A 27,048-nucleotide genomic window follows, 5' to 3' on the forward strand; every position below is an offset into this window, starting at 1 on the left:
AGTAGGATTTCAGTTTGTTATTTTTCGTAATTTAGTGTTTTTTGTAATTTAGTATTTATTTTTTTTGTAATTAGTTTGTAATTTTTATAGTAGTGTTAGGATGTTTTTTTAATGTGTATTTTAGTTTTCTTTAATTGGTAGTTAGTTTAATTTTAGTTTAATAGTTATATTAGTTTAATTGTTAGTTTAAACCTTTTTTTATTTATTTTACAGGTAAGTTTTAATTTAATTTGAGATAGGGAAATTGTAATTTTAATATAAAGTTATGGGGGCGTTAGGTTTAGGAGTTACTGGTTTAATTTAGTTTATTGTGATGTGGGGGGCATTCGGTTTAGGGGTTAAGAGTTTAATTCAGTATATTTCATTGTGAGGGGTTTGTGGTTTAGGGGTTAATAGGTTTATTATAGTGGTGGCGGTGTAGGGCTTAATAATTTTAGTATAGTGGGGGCGATGAGGGCAGATGGCAGTTTAGGGGTTAATAATATTTATTATAGTGGTGACGATGTCGGGAGCGGCAGATTAGGGGTTAATAACTTTAATATAGTGTTTGCGATGCGGGAGGGCCTTGGTTTAGGGGTTAATATGTAGTTTATGGGTGTTAGTGTACTTTTTAAAACTTAAGTTATGATTTTTATGTAACAGTTTTGCTGCGTAAACTCATAACTACTGGTCTCAGATGGCGGTACGGATCTTGTTGCAAGCTTTAATTGTAATGGCTGTCAGTAAAGTAACAGCATGAGGATTATTGATAATTTAATTTGAAAGCAAGGGATATGCAATCAAATAGTCTAGATCACTGGTTTTCAAACCAGCCCTCAGGCCTCCTCAACAGGACAGATTTTGAGGATATCAGAACTAGAGCACAGGTAAAATAATCAGCTGATTAGTAAACATGCGCCTAGATTTAGAGTTCTGCGTTAGCCGTCCAAACCAGCGTTAGGGGGTCCTAACGCTGGTTTTGGCCGCCCGCTGGTATTTAGAGTCAGTCAGGAAAGGGTCTAACACTCACTTTCCAGCCGCGACTTTTCCATACCGCAGATCCCCCTACGCCAATTGCGTATTCTATCTTTTCAATGGGATCTTTCTAACGCCGGTATTTAGAGTCTTGGCTGAAGTGAGCGTTAGAAATCTAACGACAAGACTCCAGCCGCAGAGAAAAGCCAGGAGTTAAGAGCTTTCTGGGCTAACGCCGGTTCATAAAGCTCTTAACTACTGTGTTCTAAAGTACACTAACACCCATAAACTACCTATGTACCCCTAAACCGAGGCCCCCCCCCACATCACCGCCACTCTATTAAATTTTTTTAACCCCTAATCTGCCGACCGCACACCACCGCAACCTACATTATCCCTATGTACCCCTAATCTGCTGCCCTTAACATCGCCGACCCCTACATAATATTTATTAACCCCTAATCTGCCCCCCCACGTCGCCGCTACCTACCTACAATTATTAACCCCTAATCTGCCGACCGGACCTCACCGCTACTATAATAAAGTTATTAACCCCTAATCCGCCTCACTCCCGCCTCAAAAACCCTATAATAAATAGTATTAACCCCTAATCTGCCCTCCCTAACATCGCCGACATCTAACTTCAAGTATTAACCCCTAATCTGCCGACCGGACCTCGCCGCTACTCTAATAAATGTATTAACCCCTAAAGCTAAGTCTAACCCTAACCCTAACACCCCCCTAAATTAAATATAATTTAAATCTAATGAAATAAAATAAATCTTATTAAATAAAGTATTCCTATTTAAAGCTAAATACTTACCTGTAAAATAAACCCTAATATAGCTACAATATAAATAATAATTATATTGTAGCTATTTTAGGATTAATATTTATTTTACAGGCAACTTTGTATTTATTTTAACCAGGTACAATAGCTATTAAATAGTTAATAACTATTTAATAGTTACCTAGTTAAAATAATTACAAAATTACCTGTAAAATAAATCCTAACCTAAGTTACAATTAAACCTAACACTACACTATCAATAAATAAATTAAATAAACTATCTACAATGATCTACAATTATATCAACTAAACTAAATTACAAAAACAAACAAACACTAAATTACAAAAAAAAACACTAAATTACAAAAAATAAAAAAAGATTACAAGAATTTTAAACTAATTACACCTACTCTAAGCCCCCTAAAAAAATAACAAAGCCCCCCAAAATAAAAAAATGCCCTACCCTATTCTAAAATAAAAATTGTAAAGCTCTTTTACCTTACCAGCCCTTAAAAGGGCCTTTTGCGGGGCATGCCCCAAAGAATTCTGCTCTTTTGCCTGTAAAAAAAAACATACAATACCCCCCCCCAACATTACAACCCACCACCCACATACCCCTAATCTAACCCAAACCCCCCTTAAATAAACCTAACACTAAGCCCCTGAAGATCTTCCTACCTTGTCTTCACCACGCCGGGTATCACCGATCCGTCCAGAAGAGGGTCCGAAGTCTTCCTCCTATCCGGCAAGAAGAGCTCCTCCAGAGGGTCCAAAGTCTTCATCCTATCCGGGCAGAAGAGGACATCCGGACCGGCAGACATCTTCATCCAAGCGGCATCTTCTATCTTCTTCCATCCGGCGCGGAGCGGGACCATCTTCAAGCCGCCGACGCGGAGCCATCCTTCTTCACCGACGGACTCCCGACGAATGAAGGTTCAAGATGGCGTCCCTCGAATTCCTATTGGCTGATAGGATTCTATCAGCCAATCGGAATTAAGGTAGGAAAAATCTGATTGGCTGATTGAATCAGCCAATCAGATTAAAGTTCAATCGGATTGGCTGATCCAATCAGCCAATCAGATTGAGCTCGCATTCTATTGGCTGTTCCGATCAGCCAATAGAATGCGAGTTCAATCTGATTGGCTGATCCAATCAGCCAATCGGATTGAACTTGAATCTGATTGGCTGATTCAATCAGCCAATCAGATTTTTCCTACCTTAATTCCGATTGGCTGATAGCCTATCGGAATTCGAGGGACGCCATCTTGGATGACGTCCCTTAAAGGAACCTTCATTCGTCGTTAGTCCGTCGGTGAAGAAGGATGGCTCCGCGTCGGCTGCTTGAAGATGGTCCCGGTCCGCGCCGGATGGAAGAAGATAGAAGATGCTGCTTGGATGAAGATGTTTGCCGGTCCGGATGTCCTCTTCTGCCCGGATAGGATGAAGACTTTGGACCCTCTGGAGGAGCTCTTCTTGCCGGATAGGAGGAAGACTTCGGACCCTCTTCTGGACTGATCGGTGATACCTGGCGTGGTGAAGACAAGGTAGGAAGATCTTCAGGGGCTTAGTGTTAGGTTTATTTAAGGGGGGTTTGGGTTAGATTAGCGGTATGTGGGTGGTGGGTTGTAATGTTGGGGGGGTTATTGTATGTTTTTTTTTACAGGCAAAAGAGCAGAATTCTTTGGGGCATGCCCCGCAAAAGGCCCTTTTAAGGGCTGGTAAGTTAAAAGAGCTTTACAATTTTTATTTTAGAATAGGGTAGGGCATTTTTTTATTTTGGGGGGCTTTGTTACTTTTTTAGGGGGCTTAGAGTAGGTTTAATTAGTTTAAAATTCTTGCAATCTTTTTTTTTCTTTTTTGTAATTTAGTGTTTGGTTTTTTTTGTAATTTAGTGTTTGGTTTTTTTTTGTAATTTAGTTTAGTTGATATAATTGTAGATAATTGTAGATAGTTTATTTAATTTATTTATTGATAGTGTAGTGTTAGGTTTAATTGTAACTTAGGTTAGGATTTATTTTACAGGTAATTTTGTAATTATTATCTAGGTAGCTATAAAATAGTTATTAACTATTTAATAGCTATTGTACCTGGTTAAAATAAATACAAAGTTGCCTGTAAAATAAATATTAATCCTAAAATAGCTACAATATAATTATTATTTATATTCTAGCTATATTAGGGTTTATTTTACAGGTATTTAGCTTTAAATAGGATTAATTTATTTAATAAGAATTATTTTATTTTGTTAGAATAAAATTATATTTAACTTAGGGGGGTGTTAGTGTTAGGGTTAGACTTAGCTTGTAATTGTAGGTAGGTGGCAGCGACGTTGGGGGCGGAAGATTAGGGGTTAATAAATATAATATAGGGGTCGGCGGGGGTTAGGGGCAGCAGATTAGGGGTACATAGGGGTAACGTAGGTTGCAGCGGTGTACGGAGCAGCAGATTAGGGGTTAATAATAAAATGCAGGGGTCAGCGATAGCGGGGATGGCAGATTAGGGGTTAATAAGTGTAAGGTTAGGGGTGTTTAGACTCGGGGTTCATGTAAGGGTGTTAGGTGCAGACATAGGAAGTGTTTTCCCATAGGAAACAATGGGGCTGCGTTAGGAGTGTTAGGTTTTTTTTCAGCCCAAACTGCCCCATTGTTTCCTATGGGGGAATCGTGCACAAGCACGTTTTTGAAGCTGGCCGCGTCCGTAAGCACCGCTGGTATTGAGAGTTGCAGTGGCGGTAAATTATGCTCTACGCTCCCTTTTTGGAGCCTAACGCAGCCCTTCTGTGAACTCTAAATACCAGCGGTATTTAAAAGGTGCGGGGGAAAAAACACGCATAGCTAACGCACCCCTTTGGCCGCAGAACTCTAAATCTAGCCAATGGTTATTTTACCTGCTCTCACCCAAGGTAATCCGAAAATCTGGTCTTTTAGGGAGGACAAGTTTGAAAATCAGTGGTCTATCATACAGCAGAAATAGATACATTACAAATCAAATACAAAATGTGTAGGAAAAAAAACAAAACATATAACGATTCTTTAGAAACTCAGAGCAGTAAACCTAGTCACGAAAATGAGTCAGGGACAGTATTAGTAGTCAAAAGTTTAACATTAATCAAATTCGGGAGTCAAATTAGTGGATTGGTAAAATATCTCAATACAAACAAACACCAGAACACTGCAGAGGATAAATAAAGGTTACTACAATGAATGCTTAATTAGACCTCCTAGGCTTTCTTAAAGACATAGCACACCTTAATGCAAAAAGCACAGGACACTACTTCCTTGCAAACCTTTGTTATGACAGTTCTAAAGACATATGCATTCTCCTAGGTATTATCTTTGACAAAGAACACCAAGGCCACATTTACGTAGCTGCCAATAATGAATTATAATCTACCATAAAGAAGTAATTTTTCCAGTTTAACACTTAAAGGGACACTGAACCCAAATTTGTTCATTTGTAATTCAGAAAGAGCATGCAATGTTAAGCAACTTTCTAATTTACTCATATTATCAATTTTTCTTCGTTCTCTTGCTATCATTATTTGAAAAAGAAGGCATCTAAGCTTTTTTTTTGGTTTCAGTACTCAGGACAGCACTTTTTTTTATTAGTGGATGAATTTATCCACCAATCAGCAAGGACAACCCAGGTTGTTCACCAAAAATGGGCCGGCATCTAAACTTACATTCTTGCATTTCAAATAAAGATACCAAGAGAATGAAGAAAATTTGATAATAGGAGTAAATTCGAAATTTGCATAAAATTTCATGTTCAATCTGAATCACAAAATTTAATTTTTGGGTACAGTGTCCCTTTAATGTCCTTCAGCAGTTTACAAAAACCTGATTTCCTTGTTTTGCTCTCTATAAATGTTGCCCATGGTTTACAATTGGTGTCTCCCATTAAAACCAATGGGAAGTTCTAAACGAGAATTAGCACAATGTTTACACTATGCAAAGTATTGTTTTTTTCTCCTTCATTGACCAAAGCTTAAGTTTCTCATTACTAGATGATAAGGAACAAAAGTAGAGAAAAATGGTGTGAAATTATGTTGAAAGAAAATACCTTTGTACAGAGTCTTTGGTAAACAAAATTTACATGTGTTAAATGAAATAAATGCAATCCAAAGTGTATACCCCTTCCCGCCTTTAGGACGTTCCCTGCCGTGCTAACTGCACTGAGCTTTAGCACCATTAGGACAGAATGTAACGTCCTAGCCGTTTGGCTGTCCTGAAGCTATAGCTGGAGGCTGGAGGGCATGTTCCAAAATAGACAAATAAATAAGTCCTGGCAGGAAGGGGTTAAACAATCTGAATGTCATTTCTATATTGGCATGATATATAGGCATTGTATATAGGCATGTGATATCCCTACCTATACTGAAAGTTTCTATACTTAAGTATCGGCTATAGAAAATCTGTGTAAGGAAAGGAGACACACTCCCAGTGGGGGTTAGGAGAGATAAGTTATAAAATGCTAATTTCCAAGGGTTCTCTCGGAATACTGGGCTTTTGCCAGGGTGTCAGGAATCAGACTGAGAAGAGAAGTGAAAACATAATCACACCTTGATTAATAACAAAAAATAATAAAAAGTCCACAACTCTGGTCCAAATGTGCAGTGTGAGTCAGCAGGATTTGCAGGGCTAGTGCAAATTGTTCCAAGCAGTGATCCTGTTCATCCATCCTGGAAATTACGGTAGGTAAAGGTGGATTATTAGGTCCATCAGAATTCATGGCCCTTGCGTAATTTCAGGGTGCCAGGAATCAGACTGAGACAAGAAGTGCAAAAATAATCACACCTTGATTAATAACAAAAAATAATAAAAAGTCCACAAGTCAAATAACAAGCCAGGAGTCAAAGCCAGAGCTGGTAGTCAGATGAGCCGAGTCAGGATCCAAAGCGAGTAGTCAGACGAGCCAGAATCAGGAACAAGGAGAACAGCAATGTCAGGTACAAGACAGGGATCAGGAACCAGAAGGGACGTCAGACAGCCAGGTAATACACAGTAACTGGAACACAAGAACTCACAAACAGGTCTGAGACAACGCAAGGGCAAAGCATACTGAACAGAAGCCCTTTAAATAATAAGTGATGACATCACAATTCTGAGACTGCAACCTGTCTCACACGGATGATGTTCAGCAGTCTGGCCATAAGAGGGCATGCAGGAAATGAGCAGCATCACAAACTCTGTACCAGGTTCAGTAAGAGAAGTGAGTAAAATGGCTGCCAGCAGCACATGGCAAACAAAGTAGGGAAAAAACCCTGACAGTACTCTCCCCTCAACGACTCCTCCCCCGCGGAAGGACAAAAGTCTTATTGGGGAAACGGGGATGGAAGGCACGGAGGAGGACGGGAGCATGAACATCAGAGGAGGGAACCCATGAACGCTCCTCTGGACCGTAGCCCCTCCAGTGAACCAAATACTGTACGTGGACCCCTGGACACACGAGAGTCAATAATGCTGCTCTCATATTCTTCATAGTTGTCAACAGAGATAGGACGGGGACGAGGCAACACAGTGGTAAACCGATTACAAACCAATCGTTTCAAGAGGGAGACATGAAAAACATTGGAGATGCGCATTGCAGGAGGAAGGTCAAGAGCATAGGCCACAGGATTGACCTGTCTGAGTATTCAAAAAGGACCAACATAATGGGGAGCCAATTTATTGGAAGGCACATGAAGGTTCAAGTTGTGGGAGGACAGCCAAACCCTCTCACCAACCTGGTAGGAAGGCAAAGGCAGACGCCTACGATCAGCCTGGAACTTTTGGCGCTGCATAGAACGATGAAGGCAATCCTGAATCTGCACCCACGTGGAACGGAGTTGCTGGAGATGCTCCTCCAAAGCCGGAATACCCTGAGACATGAATGAATCGGTCAACAAGGACGGTTGAAACCCATAATTCGCCATGAACGGGGATAACTGGGAGGAAGCATTAATAGCACTATTACGAGCGAACTCTGCCCAAGATAAAAGTTCAGACCAATTATTGTGGTGATCTGAGACATAGCATTGGAGGAACTGTTCCAGAGCTTGATTAGACCGTTCCACAGCCCCATTGGATTGAGGGTTATATGCCGAGGAGAAGGAAAGCTGGATCCCCATTTGAGCACAAAAGGAGCGCCAAAATCTGGAGACAAACTGGCTACCATGGTCCGAGACTACCTCATTGGGTAACCCATGTAAACGGAAGACCTCCCGGGAAAAAATTGAAGCAAGATCCTGAGCGGTAGGCAGCTTCTTCAAGGGAATGCAATGTGACATTTTAGAAAAATGGTCAACCACCATTAGGATAACAGTATTGCCATTGAAAACAGGGAGCTCGACAATGAAGTCCATGGAAAGATGTGTCCAAGGACGCTCACCTCACCATTAGCAATAGGTTGAAGAAGACCCACAGGTAGACGTTGAGGAGTCTTATTCTGTGCACACAAAAAAACAGATAGAGAGTGTGGGAGGCGCCAACAGGCAGTCTTCTCAATACAAATAATTTCGAAATTCAACAAAAAATACAATTAAGACTAGGTTGTTATAATTCCAAAAGAATGTTCACAATGCTTCTAGCTTTTAAAACAATAGTTTATTTATACACTCAAAAATATATAATATATACTAATTCCAATAAAAATTAAAATTAAAGACACCGGTGTCACAATATTGGTATTATTAACCTTAATCTAAAAAAGGACATTTAATATTAGGATATTGGGGGGCGGAGCCAACTGGGAAGGAGAGCGGCTGCGTTTTTATGGAGCTCCAGGAGATATCAATGTTATATTGGGTTATATAGAGCTTTTAAGCAGGTAGAGAATACTGCAAACAGTGTTGTATTTGATGTGTTATATTTTAACTTGAAGCAGATCAGCCTGAGTGCGGATTACAGCTATAGGAATGAAAACCATTTGAGGGATCTGTAAGCGACATGGCCTTAGTTGGAGACATATTAGTGCCTTAAGTGTGCGAAAGCGCTTTGCGATACAAAACTACAGCCGACAATCCCTCAGACACATTGTTCAGAGCACAGCCCCGACATTGGTGACCTAAGGAACGCTTTGTGAGCATTCAGAAGCATTATCTGCATCCAATTAGCAACACCTGCACAGACACAGGACTCTGTTCGGAAGCCTGTGGGTAATTGACATGGTGGACGTCCACGTGGAGCAGCTCTAAAACATCTGCAGGTATACCTACTGCACATTGTCCACTTATTGTTCGCAAGGAATGTTTCTTAGCACCTAAGTATTATAAGAACACTAGGGACTCCGCAATTCTCAATTATTCTCTGTCTGCGGTAAGCACTTCTAAGGCACAAGCTTTTGTTTATACACCGCATATATCGGCTGCTCTCCTTCCCACAATTACAGCTCTTAAGAAAAACGTAATATAGAGCACTGAAGATTGATTCCAGAAGCCTACTAAACATAGGGGACAATTTTTCTTTACCTATATTTTTTTTTAGTTTCACAATATGGTGGCAGATATTATTAATGCTTTACGTAACGTAATGGCCACACTTGATACTCAGTATAACGATCTCCTGCAGGAGGTGTGGTCTACTTCAAGAACAGACCAGAGTGGGGTAACTGAATGTGTCAAAGAAATGGATGGCAGTTCCCTCCCTACGGGTGTCTCAGACTACCCACATGTTGATTTTCACTTCATAAAAGATTGTGGCATTGGGGTTAACCATGACAAGGTAGATTTTCCCTGCAAGCTTGTTCTAGTGGACTATAACCAGGTTTCTCAAGATTTCTTACACCAAATAGGCCCCCTCTATGGGGTTGGTCTCCTACCCCAATCACCCTTATTGCAACAAACGGGGGACTATGGCTTGATAATGGAAAATAAGATCTTCACCAAACTCATTGTGGCTCATATCTGCTTTTTTTTATTCCTAAGGGTCGGCATTGGCTAGTGTCAGTGACAATACTTTCTCATAGACACAGTAGACATTTTACATTTGAATGTTGCAGTTTTTTTTTATGCTTATTTCTATGATCTCACCTCTCTTTTGATAACTTGGACTATATGGGAATTACCATAGTTCATTGGTGGGAATAGATAGAAGAGAGGTGTAGGATAAAGCTCTGGCAATCTTCGGTGTATCAAATTCCAAAATAATCTTTACTTTGTTATATGGTACACTCTGTTTGACTGTATTATCTAAAAACGTATATCTTGCAGTTGTATTAGCATTGTTTATCTGTTATTAACAGGCATGGCGTCTCTGTTTTTTGTTTTTCTCTGGAGTATCACAAATATATATATTCAATTCTATGTTTGGAAAAGGTCATGGAATAGTTAACAAGTTTATAAGTATGTTTATTATATAGGCATATATGTGTTTCCCAATGTAACTGAATAATCTCTCTTAGGCATTAGCTGTAGGGGCTGCACACTATAATTTGGCATGATGTCACACAATCCCACTAGAGGGGGCAGATACTGATTGGAGTCAGGTGGTCTTCCCGTGCTTTTTACTTATCTCCTCTGCCATGATGTCACTGGGTGGGCTAGGCTGTCAGCGGCCGGGATGGTCGGGTCCGCGCAGGGCAGACAACTTCTTTAATAAGATGGTGTTTTGAGAGGGTAGAGGCACTATGATTAGGAGCTAGCCCTAACAAGTTAAAAAAAAAAAGTTCATAAGACCTACAGTTTGATTGTCAATAAATTTTGATCACTAGTCGTCAGGCCCCATAAGTCATGCTACTAGAATATAGGAGATGTTAGGAGTCTATGGAATATAGTTAACATGGAAGACTTTTCTTTACACATGTTTATAATAATGGAGCGCTAAGGGTACCCATTTACTTAAACTGAATTCCAATGGCTCCCTCTTCGATTAGGTATTCCCATATAATTCTTTAGGGGCACTAAATTGGGGAGTTCAAGCTATGTCCCTCTTTACATTGTTAAGAGGGATTCATTACTTATTATTTTTATGACACGGGCCAATGGTCAGGTTGATGTGGGAGTATATATACATATCACATGAGCAACTTGCTAATAATTTCATGTTATAGCCACGCTCCCTCAATGCGGTATGAGCTAACCTAAAACAGTATGAGTGATTATTATATAGCCTATATATTTCCTCACCCCCCCCCCAACTTGACTAAGATTTCTAGTCTCTGTTCATCCATTATGATGAATATTTCAGCAGTATTAATCCGTTACACTATATTAATATGTATACTTTCTATCCATTTTTTTTTCAGAAGTGTACCTCTCTTAATGTTGGCTGTTATACTTGGCATGTCAGCTTAACGTATCACCCTATCAGGCAGTATATCTTAACAAAAAGGTACTACAGACATAGCGATAAGTAAAATAAAATTCTAAGGTACTAAATTAGTTTACCACGCCCGCACTAAGAATGGCTGTTATGATACTTTTCATCTGTTATGCTTTTTTTGTATAAGTTCAGCTAACCAAGTATTGGGTAATTTATTGTGATGTTATCGTCATATTTGGTTGTGTGGACTCAGAAGGTGTTTAGGTATCTTGTATCTCTCATTCTTTATTGATGATTGCTTTGTAGTGCTGAAATGGTTTTTCTGATGTCATGGCAAGAATGCTGTAATGCTAAATACCTTAAATAAAAAACTTTGATTAAAAAAAAAAAATATTAGGATATTTAGCAGCTAATACATTTTAAAAAAGATGATAATAATGATTAGTGCACGTTATTATCACACATTTATTCTGTGAAGCTTCTTTTTCACATGTAATGTTATTTTGTGACAATAGTTTTGTACTCAGTATAAATTCTGACACAATGTACAGGGAGTGCAGAATTATTAGGCAAATGAGTATTTTGACCACATCATCCTCTTTATGCATGTTGTCTTACTCCAAGCTGTATAGGCTCGAAAGCCTACTACCAATTAAGCATATTAGGTGATGTGCATCTCTGTAATGAGAAGGGGTGTGGTCTAATCACATCAACACCCTATATCAGGTGTGCATAATTATTAGGCAACTTCCTTTCCTTTGGCAAAATGGGTCAAAAGAAGGACTTGACAGGATCAGAAAAGTCAAAAATAGTGAGATATCTTGCAGAGGGATGCAGCACTCTTAAAATTGCAAAGCTTCTGAAGCGTGATCATCGAACAATCAAGCGTTTCATTCAAAATAGTCAACAGGGTCGCAAGAAGCGTGTGGAAAAACCAAGGCGCAAAATAACTGCCCATGAACTGAGAAAAGTCAAGCGTGCAGCTGTCAAGATGCCACTTGCCACCAGTTTGGCCATATTTCAGAGCTGCAACATCACTGGAGTGCCCAAAAGCACAAGGTGTGCAATACTCAGAGACATGGCCAAGGTAAGAAAGGCTGAAAGACGACCACCACTGAACAAGACACACAAGCTGAAACGTCAAGACTGGGCCAAGAAATATCTCAAGACTGATTTTTCTAAGGTTTTATGGACTGATGAAATGAGAGTGAGTCTTGATGGGCCAGATGGATGGGCCCATGGCTGGATTGGTAAAGGGCAGAGAGCTCCAGTCCGACTCAGACGCCAGCAAGGTGGAGGTGGAGTACTGGTTTGGGCTGGTATCATCAAAGATGAGTTTGTGGGGCCTTTTCGGGTTGAGGATGGAGTCAAGCTCAACTCCCAGTCCTACTGCCAGTTTCTGGAAGACACCTTCTTCAAGCAGTGGTACAGGAAGAAGTCTGCATCCTTCAAGAAAAACATGATTTTCATGCAGGACAATGCTCCATCACACGCGTCCAAGTACTCCACAGCGTGGCTGGCAAGAAAGGGTATAAAAGAAGAAAATCTAATGACATGGCCTCCTTGTTCACCTGATCTGAACCCCATTGAGAACCTGTGGTCCATCATCAAATGTGAGATTTACAAGGAGGGAAAACAGTACACCTCTCTGAACAGTGTCTGGGAGGCTGTGGTTGCTGCTGCACGCAATGTTGATGGTGAACAGATCAAAACACTGACAGAATCCATGGATGGCAGGCTTTTGAGTGTCCTTGCAAAGAAAGGTGGCTATATTGGTCACTGATTTGTTTTTGTTTTGTTTTTGAATGTCAGAAATGTATATTTGTGAATGTTGAGATGTGATATTGGTTTCACTGGTAAAAATAAATAATTAAAATGGGTATATATTTGTTTTTTGTTAAGTTGCCTAATAATTATGCACAGTAATAGTCACCTGCACACACAGATATCCCCCTAAAATAGCTAAAACTAAAAACAAACTAAAAACTACTTCCAAAAATATTCAGCTTTGATATTAATGAGTTTTTTGGGTTCATTGAGAACATGGTTGTTGTTCAATAATAAAATTAATCCTCAAAAATACAACTTGCCTAATAATTCTGCACTCCCTGTATATATATATATATATATATAAATAAATTCTCCCTGGAGACACAGTATTCACATACGATATTCTAAGAAGTGTGGTCAATTCTACGGTCTTACAAAAATTGTCTGCATTAGACTTGTATCCACTTGTTATCTCAAATCTGAGGCTTGTCCCAATGATGGAATTTCGAAATAAATCTCAAAGTATATTTAATAGTACCTTTTTCCGGTTTCCACCCGGTTACTCCAATAGCCGTAGATTGAATAGTACCTGTGAAATTTTAGGGTAACTTAGCCTCTGCACTTGGATCGATGGGATCTTCTGGTTGCTTCTAGCGCCATTTGTCAGCAGTTCACGTTGGGCTGAAGCGGACAGCTGATTTCACCCTGGGATTTCCTTCTCCGCCAATCACCTTCTTAGTTGTCGAGTTTAGTGCGCGCACTTATTTGAAACTGATTCTGGTTTTGTTCACTCCTATCACTCCTATCGCTCCACCTGTATACTTACATTGTTTCTTCGTATACTTAAGCAGTCCATTATTTATTTTGTCCCCTTTTCCTGTGATTCCATTCTGAAATTGTGAGCTTTTCAGTTCCTGAAAACCATTGGCTACACAGTCTAGTGACCTATTTATATAACTGTCCCTTATTGGCCACAGCAGAGACGGTAACCTAAGTTACAACATGGCAGCTCCCATTGTTTTATAGACACTAAGGGGCTGAAACCTCTGCTCCATAACTTGTCTGCCTGCTCTGAGGCGGCGAACAGAAATCAAGCCTATCGAATACGATCGGGTTGATTGACACCCCCTGATAGCGGCCACGAATCTGCAGGGGGGGGCATTGCACAAGCAGTTCACAAGAACTGCTTGTGCAATGATAAATGCTGACAGTGTATGCTATCGGCATTTATCGATGTACAGCGGACATGATACACATCGTATTATGTCCGCTCGCACTTTGATAAATATTCCCCTAAAACTTTACACTTATTTTGTCAATATTTAAACAGCAAATGAAACTTTAAAAAAAAAAAATGTTATTCTTAGAATAATCTTTTCTTTGAATGCATTATGATATCTAGCATTTTTAGGGCTAGATTACAAGTGGAGCACAAACGATTTTGCGTGGGTTTACTAGTTGAGCAATTTACGCTAGAATCATTATTGCGATCTCTGAGCTGTGGTTAACTGTTATCAAAAACTAAAAAGTGTCACAAAACACATCAAAAATACATTGAAAAGTACACTTATACTCATAATAACACTGACCTAGATTACGAGTTTTTAGCTAAACAGGTTGCGAAGCAAACGCATAAAAAAGTTGAGTTTTCTCTTGTTAAGTGTATCCAGTCCACGGATCATCCATTACTTATGGGATATTAACTCCTCCCCAACAGGAAGTGCAAGAGGATTCACCCAGCAGAGCTGCTATATAGCTCCTCCCCTAACTGCCATTACCAGTCATTCTCTTGCACCCAACGAATAGATAGGATGTGTGAGAGGACTGTGGTGATTATACTTAGTTTCATACCTTCAATCAAAAGTTTGTTATTTTATAATAGCACCGGAGTGTGTTATTCCTTCTCTGGTAGAATTTGAAGAAGAATCTACCTGAGTTTTTCTATGATTTTAGCCGGAGTAGTTAAGATCATATTGCTGTTTCTCGGCCATCTGAGGAGAGGTAAACTTCAGATCAGGGGACAGCGGGCAGATTAATCTGCAAAGAGGTATGTAGCAGCTTATTATTTTCTGACAATGGAATTGATGAGAAAATTCTGCCATACCGATATAATGTAAACTCAGCCTTAAATGCAGTAGCAGCAACTGGTATCAGGCTGTCATGTATGTATATTTTACACTTCAGTATTCTGGGGAATGGCACTTCACTGGAATTATACTGTATGCATAAAACTTTAGCCTAATTTGCAGGGACTAGCAACAGGCTTTTTAATAACACTCAATTTATTAATGTTAAACGTTTTTTGCTGGCATGTAAAATCGTTTAATTTTCTGAGGTACTGGGTGAAAAAATGTTTTGGGCACTATTTTTTTCCACTTGGCAGTCGTTTTATTTAATTTATGACAGTTTACTGATCTCTCTCACTGTTATGTGTGAGGGGGAGGGACCTTTTTTGGTGCTTTTGCTACGCATCAAAAAATTCAGTCAGAAGTTTATTGTCTTCCCTGCATGATCCGGTTCATCTCTACAGAACTCAGGGGTCTTCAAAACTTGTTTTGAGTGAGGTAATCACTCACAGCAGAGCTGTGAGATTGTAGTTGACTGTGATAAAAAAACGTTTATTTCTGTATTTTTTTTTTTTATTTTTTTTTTCTGCTATCAGGGTTAGTTATCCTTTGCTAATGGGAGCAATCCTTTGCTAAAATTGTGTTTTTTACAAAGATTTGATGCTATAACTTTTCAGTTTATTAATTTTCAACTGTCATAACTTTTTCTGTGCTTCTTATAGGCACAGTACGTTTTCATATTATAGTAAATTACTTGAAAAGTATTTCCAAGTTGCTAGTTTATTTGCTAGTGTGTTAAACATGTCTGATTCAGAGGAAGATATCTGTGCTATATGTGCTAAAGCCAAAGTGGAGCCCAATAGAAATTTATGTACTAACTGTATTGATGCTACTTTAAATAAAAGTCAATCTGTACAAATTGAACATATTTCACCAAACAACGAGGGGAGAGTTATGCCGACTAACTCGCCTCACGTGTGAGTACCTGCATCTCCCGCTCGGGAGGTGCGTGATATTGTAGCGCCGAGTACATCTGGGCGGCCATTACAAATCACATTACAGGATATGGCTACTGTTATGACTGAAGTTTTGGCTAAATTACCAGAACTAAGAGGTAAGCGTGATCACTCTGGGGTGAGAACAGAGTGCGCTGATAATATTAGGGCCATGTCAGACACTGCGTCACAATTTGCAGAACATGAGGACGGAGAGCTTCATTCTGCGGGTGACGGTTCTGATCCAAACAAACTGGATTCAGATATTTCAAATTTTAAATTTAAGCTGGAAAACCTCCGTGTATTACTAGGGGAGGTGTTAGCGGCTCTGAATGATTGTAACACAGTTGCAATACCAGAGAAAATGTGTAGGTTGGATAAATATTTTGCGGTACCGGCGAGTACTGACGTTTTTCCTATACCTAAGAGACTTACTGAAATTGTTACTAAGGAGTGGGATAGACCCGGTGTGCCGTTCTCACCCCCTCCGATATTTAGAAAGATGTTTCCAATAGACGCCACCACACGGGACTTATGGCAAACGGTCCCTAAGGTGGAGGGAGCAGTTTCTACTTTAGCTAAGCGTACCACTATCCCGGTGGAGGATAGCTGTGCCTTTTCAGATCCAATGGATAAAAAGTTAGAGGGTTACCTTAAGAAAATGTTTGTTCAACAAGGTTTTATATTGCAACCTCTTGCATGCATTGCGCCTGTCACGGCTGCAGCAGCATTTTGGTTTGAGTCTCTGGAAGAGACACTTGAATCAGCTCCATTAGATGAGATTACACTCAAGCTTAAAGCCCTTAAGTTAGCTAACTCATTTATTTCAGATGCCGTAGTACATTTAACTAAACTTACGGCTAAGAATTCCGGATTCGCCATTCAGGCACGCAGAGCACTGTGGCTAAAATCCTGGTCAGCTGACGTTACTTCTAAATCTAAATTGCTTAATATACCTTTCAAAGGGCAGACCTTATTCGGGCCCGGGTTGAAAGAAATTATCGCTGACATTACAGGAGGTAAAGGCCATGCCCTGCCTCAAGACAGAGCCAAACCTAAGGCTAGACAGTCTAATTTTCGTTCCTTTCGTAATTTCAAAGCAGGAGCAGCATCAACTTCCTCTGCACCAAAACAGGAAGGAGCTGTTGCTCGCTACAGACAAGGCTGGAGACCTAACCAGTCCTGGAACAAGGGCAAGCAGGCCAGGAAACCTGCTGCTGCCCCTAAGACAGCATGAATCGAGGGCCCCCGATCCGGGAACGGATCTAGTGGGGGGCAGACTTTCTCTCTTCGCCCAGGCTTGGGCAAGAGATGTCCAGGATCCCTGGGCGTTAGAGATCATATCTCAGGGATACCTTCTAGACTTCAAATTCTCTCCCCCAAGAGGGAGATTTCATCTGTCAAGGTTGTCAACAAACCAAATAAAGAAAGAGGCGTTTCTACGCTGCGTACAAGATCTTTTATTAATGGGAGTGATCCATCCGGTTCCGCGGTCGGAACAAGGACAAGGGTTTTACTCAAATCTGTTTGTGGTTCCCAAAAAAGAGGGAACTTTCAGGCCAATCTTGGATTTAAAGATCCTAAACAAATTCCTAAGAGTTCCATCGTTCAAAATGGAAACTATTCGGACAATTTTACCCATGATCCAAAAGGGTCAGTACATGACCACAGTGGATTTAAAGGATGCTTACCTTCACATACCGATTCACAAAGATCATTACCGGTATCTAAGGTTTGCCTTTCTAGACAGGCATTACCAGTTTGTAGCTCTTCCATTCGGATTGGCTACAGCTCAGAGAATCTTCACAAAGGTTCTGGGTGCTCTTCTGGCGGTACTAAGACCGCGAGGAATTGCGGTAGCTCCGTACCTAGACGACATTCTGATACAAGCTTCAAGCTTTCAAACTGCCAAGTCTCATACAGAGTTAGTACTGGCATTTCTAAGGTCGCATGGATGGAAGGTGAACGAAAAGAAGAGTTCTCTCTTTCCACTCACAAGAGTTCCCTTCTTGGGGACTCTTATAGATTCTGTAGAAATGAAGATTTACCTGACAGAAGACAGGTTAACAAAGCTTCAAAATGCATGCCGTGTCCTTCATTCCATTCAACACCCGTCAGTAGCTCAATGCATGGAGGTGATCGGCTTAATGGTAGCAGCAATGGACATAGTACCCTTTGCACGTCTACATCTCAGACTGCTGCAATTGTGCATGCTAAGTCAGTGGAATGGGGATTACTCAGACTTGTCCCCTACTCTGAATCTGGATCAAGAGACCAGAAATTCTCTTCTATGGTGGCTTTCTCGGCCACATCTGTCCAGGGGGATGCCATTCAGCAGGCCGGACTGGACAATTGTAACAACAGACGCCAGCCTACTAGGTTGGGGCGCTGTCTGGAATTCTCTGAAGGCTCAGGGACAATGGAATCAGGAGGAGAGTCTCCTACCAATAAACATTCTGGAATTGAGAGCAGTTCTCAATTCCCTTTTGGCTTGGCCCCAGTTAACAACTCGGGGGTTCATCAGGTTTCAGTCGGACAACATCACGACTGTAGCTTACATCAACCATCAGGGAGGGACAAGAAGCTCCCTAGCAATGATGGAAGTATCAAAGATAATTCGCTGGGCAGAGTCTCACTCTTGCCACCTGTCAGCAATCCACATCCCGGGAGTGGAGAACTGGGAGGCGGATTTCTTAAGTCGTCAGACTTTTCATCCGGGGGAGTGGGAACTTCATCCGGAGGTCTTTGCCCAAATACTTCGACGTTGGGGCAAACCAGAGATAGATCTCATGGCGTCTCGACAGAACGCCAAGCTTCCTCGTTACGGGTCCAGATCCAGGGATCCGGGAGCGGTTCTGATAGATGCTTTGACAGCACCTTGGACCTTCGGGATGGCTTATGTGTTTCCACCCTTCCCGATGCTTCCTCGATTGATTGCCAGAATCAAACAGGAGAGAGCATCAGTGATTCTAATAACGCCTGCATGGCCACGCAGGACTTGGTATGCAGATCTAGTGGACATGTCATCCTGTCCACCTTGGTCGCTACCTCTGAAACAGGACCTTCTGATCCAGGGTCCCTTCAAACATCAAAATCTAATTTCTCTGAAGCTGACTGCTTGGAAATTGAACGCTTGATTTTATCAAAACGTGGTTTTTCTGAGTCAGTTATTGATACCTTAATACAGGCTAGGAAGCCTGTTACCAGAAAGATTTACCATAAGATATGGCGCAAATACTTATATTGGTGCGAATCCAAGAGTTACTCATGGAGTAAGGTTAGGATTCCGAGGATATTGTCTTTTCTACAAGAAGGTTTAGAAAAGGGTTTATCCGCTAGTTCCTTAAAGGGACAGATTTCAGCTCTGTCCATTCTTTTACACAAACGTCTGTCAGAAGTTCCGGACGTTCAAGCTTTTTGTCAGGCTTTAGCTAGGATCAAGCCTGTGTTTAAAACTGTTGCTCCACCATGGAGTTTGAACTTAGTTCTTAATGTTTTACAGGGGGTTCCGTTTGAACCCCTTCATTCCATTGATATCAAGTTGTTATCTTGGAAAGTTCTGTTTTTAATGGCGATTTCCTCGGCTCGAAGAGTCTCTGAGTTATCTGCCTTACATTGTGATTCTCCTTATCTGATTTTTCATTCAGACAAGGTAGTTCTGCGTACTAAACCTGGGTTCCTACCTAAGGTGGTCACTAACAGGAATATCAATCAAGAGATTGTGGTTACATCTTTGTGTCCTAATCCTTCTTCGAAAAAGGAACGTCTGCTACACAATCTAGATGTAGTCCGTGCCCTGAAATTTTATCTACAGGCAACTAAGGATTTTCGACAAACGTCTTCCCTGTTTGTCGTTTATTCTGGTCAGAGGAGAGGTCAAAAAGCTTCGGCTACCTCTCTCTCCTTTTGGCTTCGTAGCATAATACGGTTAGCCTATGAGACTGCTGGACAGCAGCCTCCTGAAAGAATTACAGCACATTCTACTAGAGCTGTGGCTTCCACTTGGGCCTTTAAGAATGAGGCTTCTGTTGAACAGATTTGCAAGGCTGCAACTTGGTCTTCTCTTCAAACTTTTTCCAAATTTTACAAATTTGACACTTTTGCTTCTTCGGAGGCTGTTTTTGGGAGAAAGGTTCTTCAGGCAGTGGTTCCTTCCGTATAAAGAGCCTGCCTGTCCCTCCCGTCATCCGTGTACTTTAGCTTTGGTATTGGTATCCCATAAGTAATGGATGATCCGTGGACTGGATACACTTAACAAGAGAAAACATCATTTATGCTTACCTGATAAATTTATTTCTCTTGTAGTGTATCCAGTCCACGGCCCGCCCTGTCACTTTAAGGCAGGTAATTTTTCCATTAAACTACAGTCACCACTGTACCCTATGGTTTTCCTTTCTCTGCATGTTTTCGGTCGAATGACTGGTAATGGCAGTTAGGGGAGGAGCTATATAGCAGCTCTGCTGGGTGAATCCTCTTGCACTTCCTGTTGGGGAGGAGTTAATATCCCATAAGTAATGGATGATCCGTGGACTGGATACACTACAAGAGAAATAAATTTATCAGGTAAGCATAAATGATGTTATTTCACCCTCCCCCATAATGCTGCCATTACGAGTTTCTAAAAAGCCTTCTTGTGCGTGAGATATGGTGGTATTAAGGTCCATACCGCACAAAAGTCAAGGGTTGCTTTGACGTGCTCATGCACGCTTTCCCCTATAGACATCAATAGGGAGAGAGTGTCAGAAAAAAAAAACTAACACCTGAAGTGCGGAATAGCGATTACCGTAACGCAACCCCATTGATTTCTATGGGGGAAAAAAGTTATGTTTAAACCTAACACCCTAACATAAACCCCAAGTCTAAACACCCCTAATCTGCCGCCCCCGACATCGCCGACACCTAAATAAAGTTATTAACCCCTAATCTGCCACTCCCGACATCGCCTCCACTAATAAAAGTTATTAACCCCTATTCTGTCGCTCCCCAAAATCGCTGACACTATAATAAAGTTATTAACCCCTATTCCCCCGCACCCCGACATTGGCACCACTATAATAAAGCTATTAACCCCTATTCTGCCGCTCCCCGACATCGCCGACACTAAATAACGTTATTAACCCCTTAACCTCAGGCCTCCCACATCTCCACCACTAAATAAACCTATTAACCCCTAAACCTCCGGCCCCCCACATCGCAAAACACTAAATTAAACTATTAACCCCTAAACCTAACACCCCTTAACTTTAAATTAAAATTACAATATAACTATCTTTAAATAAATAAAAACTTACCTGTGAAATAAATATAAACCTAACATTAAACTATAAATTAACCTAACCTTACTATTCTAATAAAATAAAAAATACTACCAATTAAAATATCTAAATTACAAATTTAAAAAAAAACTACACTTCGAGTAAAATGTAAAAATCTAAATTACAGCTAAAACTAGATTACAAGTTTTGCGATATAGAGGGTGCGAAACGAATGCAACAAAAGTTGTGTTATTTCACCCTCCATAGCGCTGCCATTACAAGTTTCTAAAAAGCCGCCATGTGCGTGCAATATGGGGGCGATAAGCCAGTGGCATATTTAGGTTTTGTGCTGCCCTAGGCACTCTTTCTGCTGTCCCTCCCCCACACCCAAAGGTTTTAGGCCTTTTTTCCCTTTAATATTATTTTGGGTCAGTGTGTAAAATGTGTTTTTTTATAACAATTCAAACGAAAATGGGCTAGCAAACACTTGCATACAAGTGGGTTGAATTGCATGCATCTCATACCATTTTCTCCCTGAGAGAAAAGAAGGGGGGGGGGGGGAGAAAAGGGAAAGAAAGGAAAAAAAGAGAGGGAGGGAGAGAGAGAGAGAAGAGAAAAGTGGAGAGGGAGAGGAGAAAAGGGGGGGAGGAAAGAAGGGAGGGAAAGAAAGGAGTGAAAGAAGGGAGCAAGGGAGGGATGGAAAGAGGGGAGGGAGGGATGGAGGGAAAGAAAGAAAGAAGGCAGGGAGGGATGGAAAGAGGGGAGGGAGTTGAGGGAGAGAGGGAGTGAGTTGAGGGAGGGAGGGAGCGAGGGAGAAAGGGAAAGAAGGGAGAGAGGAAGGTAGTAGGGAAAGAAGAATACACTTTGAAACAATCACTGCCTTCACATGCAACAACATACAGTAATTACCATCATTCAAGTAATGAAACTTTTTAAGTGTCCGTTTACTATTTACTCCGTGGGTTCATGAATGCAGAGGAAGCAAGCTATTAGTAGCTAACATACATTAGCGCTGAGAGTTTATGATTAGACATCACAAGCTGATCTAAGCAGTGCACAGATGCATCCAGTCTGTTAGTTACTAAGACCTGCAATAAGCACTGTGCTTGCAGACCCACCACAGCTGACAAGGGGAGGCAGCATATCGGTACAAGGTCTTCTCCTCCAGCCTCACCTTGTAAGCATATCCCCGGGCAAGTTTCTCACCAAGAACGCTTCCACTGCAAAAATGCCAGCGGCTCTAAATGAGGCAACAGTACAAAGGAGCATTGCCTGTGAAGAGCGACCTTATTAAGCACACGTGCTTTCTCTTCTCTGTAAAAGCCTGCACTTTATCGCTCACAGTACTGTGTTCTGGTTTTTAGAGAGAGAATATGGCAGATGTGCTGCCCCTCCCAAATCTGCTGCCCTAGGGACCGGCCTTGTTGGACTAGGCCATAATACGCCCCTGCAATGAGCTCCATACAGCACAAAATCCACGGGCTGCTTTGACGTGCTCGTGCACGCTTTCCCCAATCTTTCCCCATAGACATCAATGGGGAGAAGGTGTTAGAAAAAAAACGCCTGGAGCGCGGAATGGCGATCACCGTAACATGACCCCATTGATGTCTATGGGGAAAAAAAAGTTACGTTTAAACCTAACACCCTGACATAAACCCCAAGTCTAAACACCCCTTATCTGCCGCCCCCCACATCGCCAACACCTAAATAAAGTTATTAACCCTAATTTTCCGCTCCTGACATTGCCACCACTAATAAAAGTTATTAACCCCTATTCTGCCGCTCCCCGACATCGCCGCCACTATAATAGTTATTAACCCCTATTCACCCGCACCCCAACATCACCGCCACTATAATAGTTATTAACCCCTATTCCCCCACACCCCAACATCGCTGCCACTAGCCCCTAAACCTCTGGCCTCCCACATCACCGCCACTAAATAAACCTATAAACCACCAGCCCCCCACATTGCAAAAAAACTAAATTAAACTATTAACCCCTAAACCTAGCAACCCCTAAATTTAAATTTAAATTAAATTATCCCTATCTTAAAATAAATAAAAACTTACCTTTGAAATTAAAAAAACCTAAGTTTAAACTAACAATTAATCTAACAACTATTATACAAAAATTAAAATAACTACCAATTAAATAAACTAAATTACACATTAAAAAAAAACTAACACTACTAAAAATATTTAAACCTAAAATTACAAAAAATAAATAATACTAAGATTACAAAAAATAACAAATACTAAATTATGAAAAATAACAAACGAAATTATCAAAAATAAAAACAATTACACCTAATCTAATAACCCTATAAAAATAAAAAAGACCCCTTAAAATAAAACACCCCCTAGCCTACAATAAACTACCAGTAGTCCTTAAAAGGGCCTTTTGTATGGCATTGCCCTAAAGAAATCATCTATTTTACCTGTAAAAAATAACAAAGTCCCCCCAAAAGTAAAACCCAGCACAACCCGACTAGCACAAATAGCATCATTCTAGCGGAATTTTCGATATAGCGAAAACGCAAAATACTGCTCCACTTGTGCCCTTAGAGTTTAATGTCCTTTTAAATTATGCCCTTGTCTTTGACCTTCACTGCTGGATCAGTAACAGAGGCAGTAATTGTCCAGGGGGCAGGGGCACAATTATTATAAGCTATTATTCTTAGGTCTTTACATTTCTCATCTATATGTTTATCATCTATTATCTATAGTATACTAAATGTACTGCTCATGAGTTATCTCTTTTGTAAATTTTTGCTGATGATGTTATTGTTCTGAATTATATTTATATTATATATTATATTTTATATTATGAAATATACTGTACATGCATTAACCTTACTTTACTGATTTATCTTATTTATTGACATCTTTTGTTTATCTAGTTGCATCTAAGATTAGAGTTACACTTGTTTTACAGGTGTTTGCCTAATGTTTGTCTAATGTATAATTTAAATCTTTCAGGAGTTTATCATAGTTTTTGAAACATTTTAGTTCAATGGAGCATATCTTTACTTTACTTACAGCTCATGATATAGTTTGACCTGACCAGGCCTTTTTTCTAATAGCAATACTGTGTATATTAATTCATTTCTTGCTTCATATTATATAAATCAGCAGGGCCGCCATCAGGAGGTGAAAGGGATGACTCCAGTTTGGGGTCTGGGCCCTGACTGGGTGCTGGCAACTGGTTTGGTGCCTCCATGCCCCCCCCCCCACTCTTACCCCCGCTGCCAGCTGCACCTGGAGGGGGGGAGAGGCCCCTGTGCAGAGCAGCTTCAAGTGCTGGGGAGGAAAGGACTCCCAAAGCTGGCTATGATAAAAAGAAGAGAGAGGTCAGAGAAGGACAGCAATACATGTAGCAGGCATTGCATTAGCTTAGATATTCTCTAAATGCAGGCACTAAAAGTGCTGTATGTACAGAGTAGCTTTGTGTCAGAGAATCAATGACGAAGCATTGTTAGAGTGGTGGCAGCAGGGGCACATATCTTTGGAGGGGGAGAACACTGTGGGTCACTGTTCCCTCCGGCATGAACTCTGTTTGTCAAATAAACAAGATTTAGGGCCAGATTGCGAGTGGAGCGCTAACAGTTATGCTCGAGCCTTAAGGGGTTTATTGCGGGTGTGAGCACAATCCCCATTTATGCTAGAATTATTATCACGCCCTCAAAGCTCAGATTAACTCTTTCGCAAAACAAAAAAGTTGCACAAAACACATCAAAAATACATTACAAAGTACACTTACACTCATAATAACACAATCTAATACAAATTGTAAAAAAAAATAATATTGCACACAAAGTTATAAGGGCACAATGATATGAGGTCTCAGGTATTAGAAAAAAAAAGACAAGCAAAGGGCTTTAACATAGAGATACATAAATATACATGTTTAAATATGGATTTGTATATATATATATATATATATATATATGTGTGTGTGAATATATGTATTTATATGTGTGCTTATGTATTTCCATATATATATATATATATATATATATATATATATATATATATATATATATATACAAATCGTTCGTGGGAAACGGCACTCGCCAGATATTCATCCACCAGGTGCTCGGCAGGGTAAATGCATACAGTAAAGTAGAACTGGATCCAACGGACGGCCTCCGTTGTTGCATGTGATCCAAGAACAGCCGGCACACAGGACATTTTTCAAACTCCGATTTATTAAAAAAAAGAGAAACCAGACGTTTCGGCTCTATCGTGAGCCTTTCTCAATGGTATACAGACCAGATAATGTGAACCTACAAACACCAACCACTAAATACCAACCCAACACATAGTGATAGCCAATCAGCTTGCAAAGTGGTGCCGCTCCCTCCCGCGCACATCAAACTTACCTGGACATCCGAAAACAGCTGATTCCCAACACGCGCGTCATGACGTCATCACGGCATAGCGCGCTGTGTGGGAATGTCTGTGTCACAGGTATCCATGGCAAACACTGGGTAAATAGTTAAGAGGAAATGTTAACTGGCACTACACACGTCAGGTTAGTAAGGAAAAAGAATCTGTGAGACAGATTCCGGTGCTGTCCCTTAAATTAATATTAACAGGGGAGAGACAGAAAAGACAGGGGCTTAAATAGCACTCATCCTTACTAAATGTTAGTGAATAATCGATATAAAACTTATATACTTTAATCTTAAAAGTTAAAATAGGGTAGAACACCCCTAATAATTCCTAAACCCACTACCATAGAAACAAAAAGCAAAAACAAACACCAAACCGACAGTCACTTTTCTGTTTCCTGGCCGATAACAGGAAACGTCGGCATCAGGTGGCTGAAGTGACTGTACAGTGTTGGAGTAAAGTAATTAAAACAAACGCGTTTCGGCTAATATATAGCCTTTATCAATGCTATACTTTACAGTGTCAAATCGTTTAAGCCGAAGCTCAAGCGTGTATGGCCTTATATACCGGTCTATAGCTTCACAAACCGCCAATCCAAAGTGTCTAGAGGGAAACGCCTACATATTGTCCAATCGTAGTATGAGGCTAGGAACACCCTCCATTTTGACTACTATGTATGGCTGAGGAGTGTGACTTCCGCCATAACCTACACGCTCATTGGGTGACTAAAAAGAGCTAGCACAGATGCCCGATTGTATGGTACCAATGTTGCGATCATATTGTCAAGTTAGGGTAACAAAACTTATGCTTTAATACACGATCGATTATCTGTAAAGCATCACTGTGTGACACAACAATATCATATCAGTGGATTCGTCACGATCGTGATAAGCATAATAGTACACTAATGCGAACGTCTTATAAACAACCAAGTTACACCCGGATCCAATTGAACACACTATAAGTTTTTTCGGATACAAGAATATTCCAATCGTAGTTACGTATATAATTCTTGAATACCATATATCGTTATAAGTGCGACTAGTGTTTTATTTGTAAATTTCAATTGGGTTTCAGGTTAGATGGTAAGTATTAAGACTATGATCTTGTAGATATGCAACAGTGTCAGTGTGTAACATTAAAACTTTATTATAATTGGAAGTTGATCAATAAACCTACAATATGACTCCTACTTTTAACAGTAATGCAGAAGAATGTGTACAACCCATTATCCTCGTATCCATATAAAAAGTATTGGTAAATTTATGAGGACATTAAAATTATTAAATTCACATTCAAATAGGACTGCATATATATATATATATATGTAGGAATATTTAGATATATGTATGTTGTGATCATAAATTCAATAATTATGTAAGGTATGTTACAGCTGACATATGCTTGATATAATGCCATTATGGGTCATGTCAATAAGACACGAGCATAACCATAATGGGCTAGGTTACCATATATAAAAAGAGCATAAGGTTGCCTAAGAGTCATCCAATTAGATATACACCCAATAATTATTATACTCATTCATACCATTAGGTATGACGGTATTCAGATTAAAAACCCACT

Source organism: Bombina bombina, chromosome 6 (genome assembly GCF_027579735.1).
Source record: "Bombina bombina isolate aBomBom1 chromosome 6, aBomBom1.pri, whole genome shotgun sequence".
In the NCBI taxonomy this organism is placed as follows: Eukaryota; Metazoa; Chordata; class Amphibia; order Anura; family Bombinatoridae; genus Bombina; species Bombina bombina.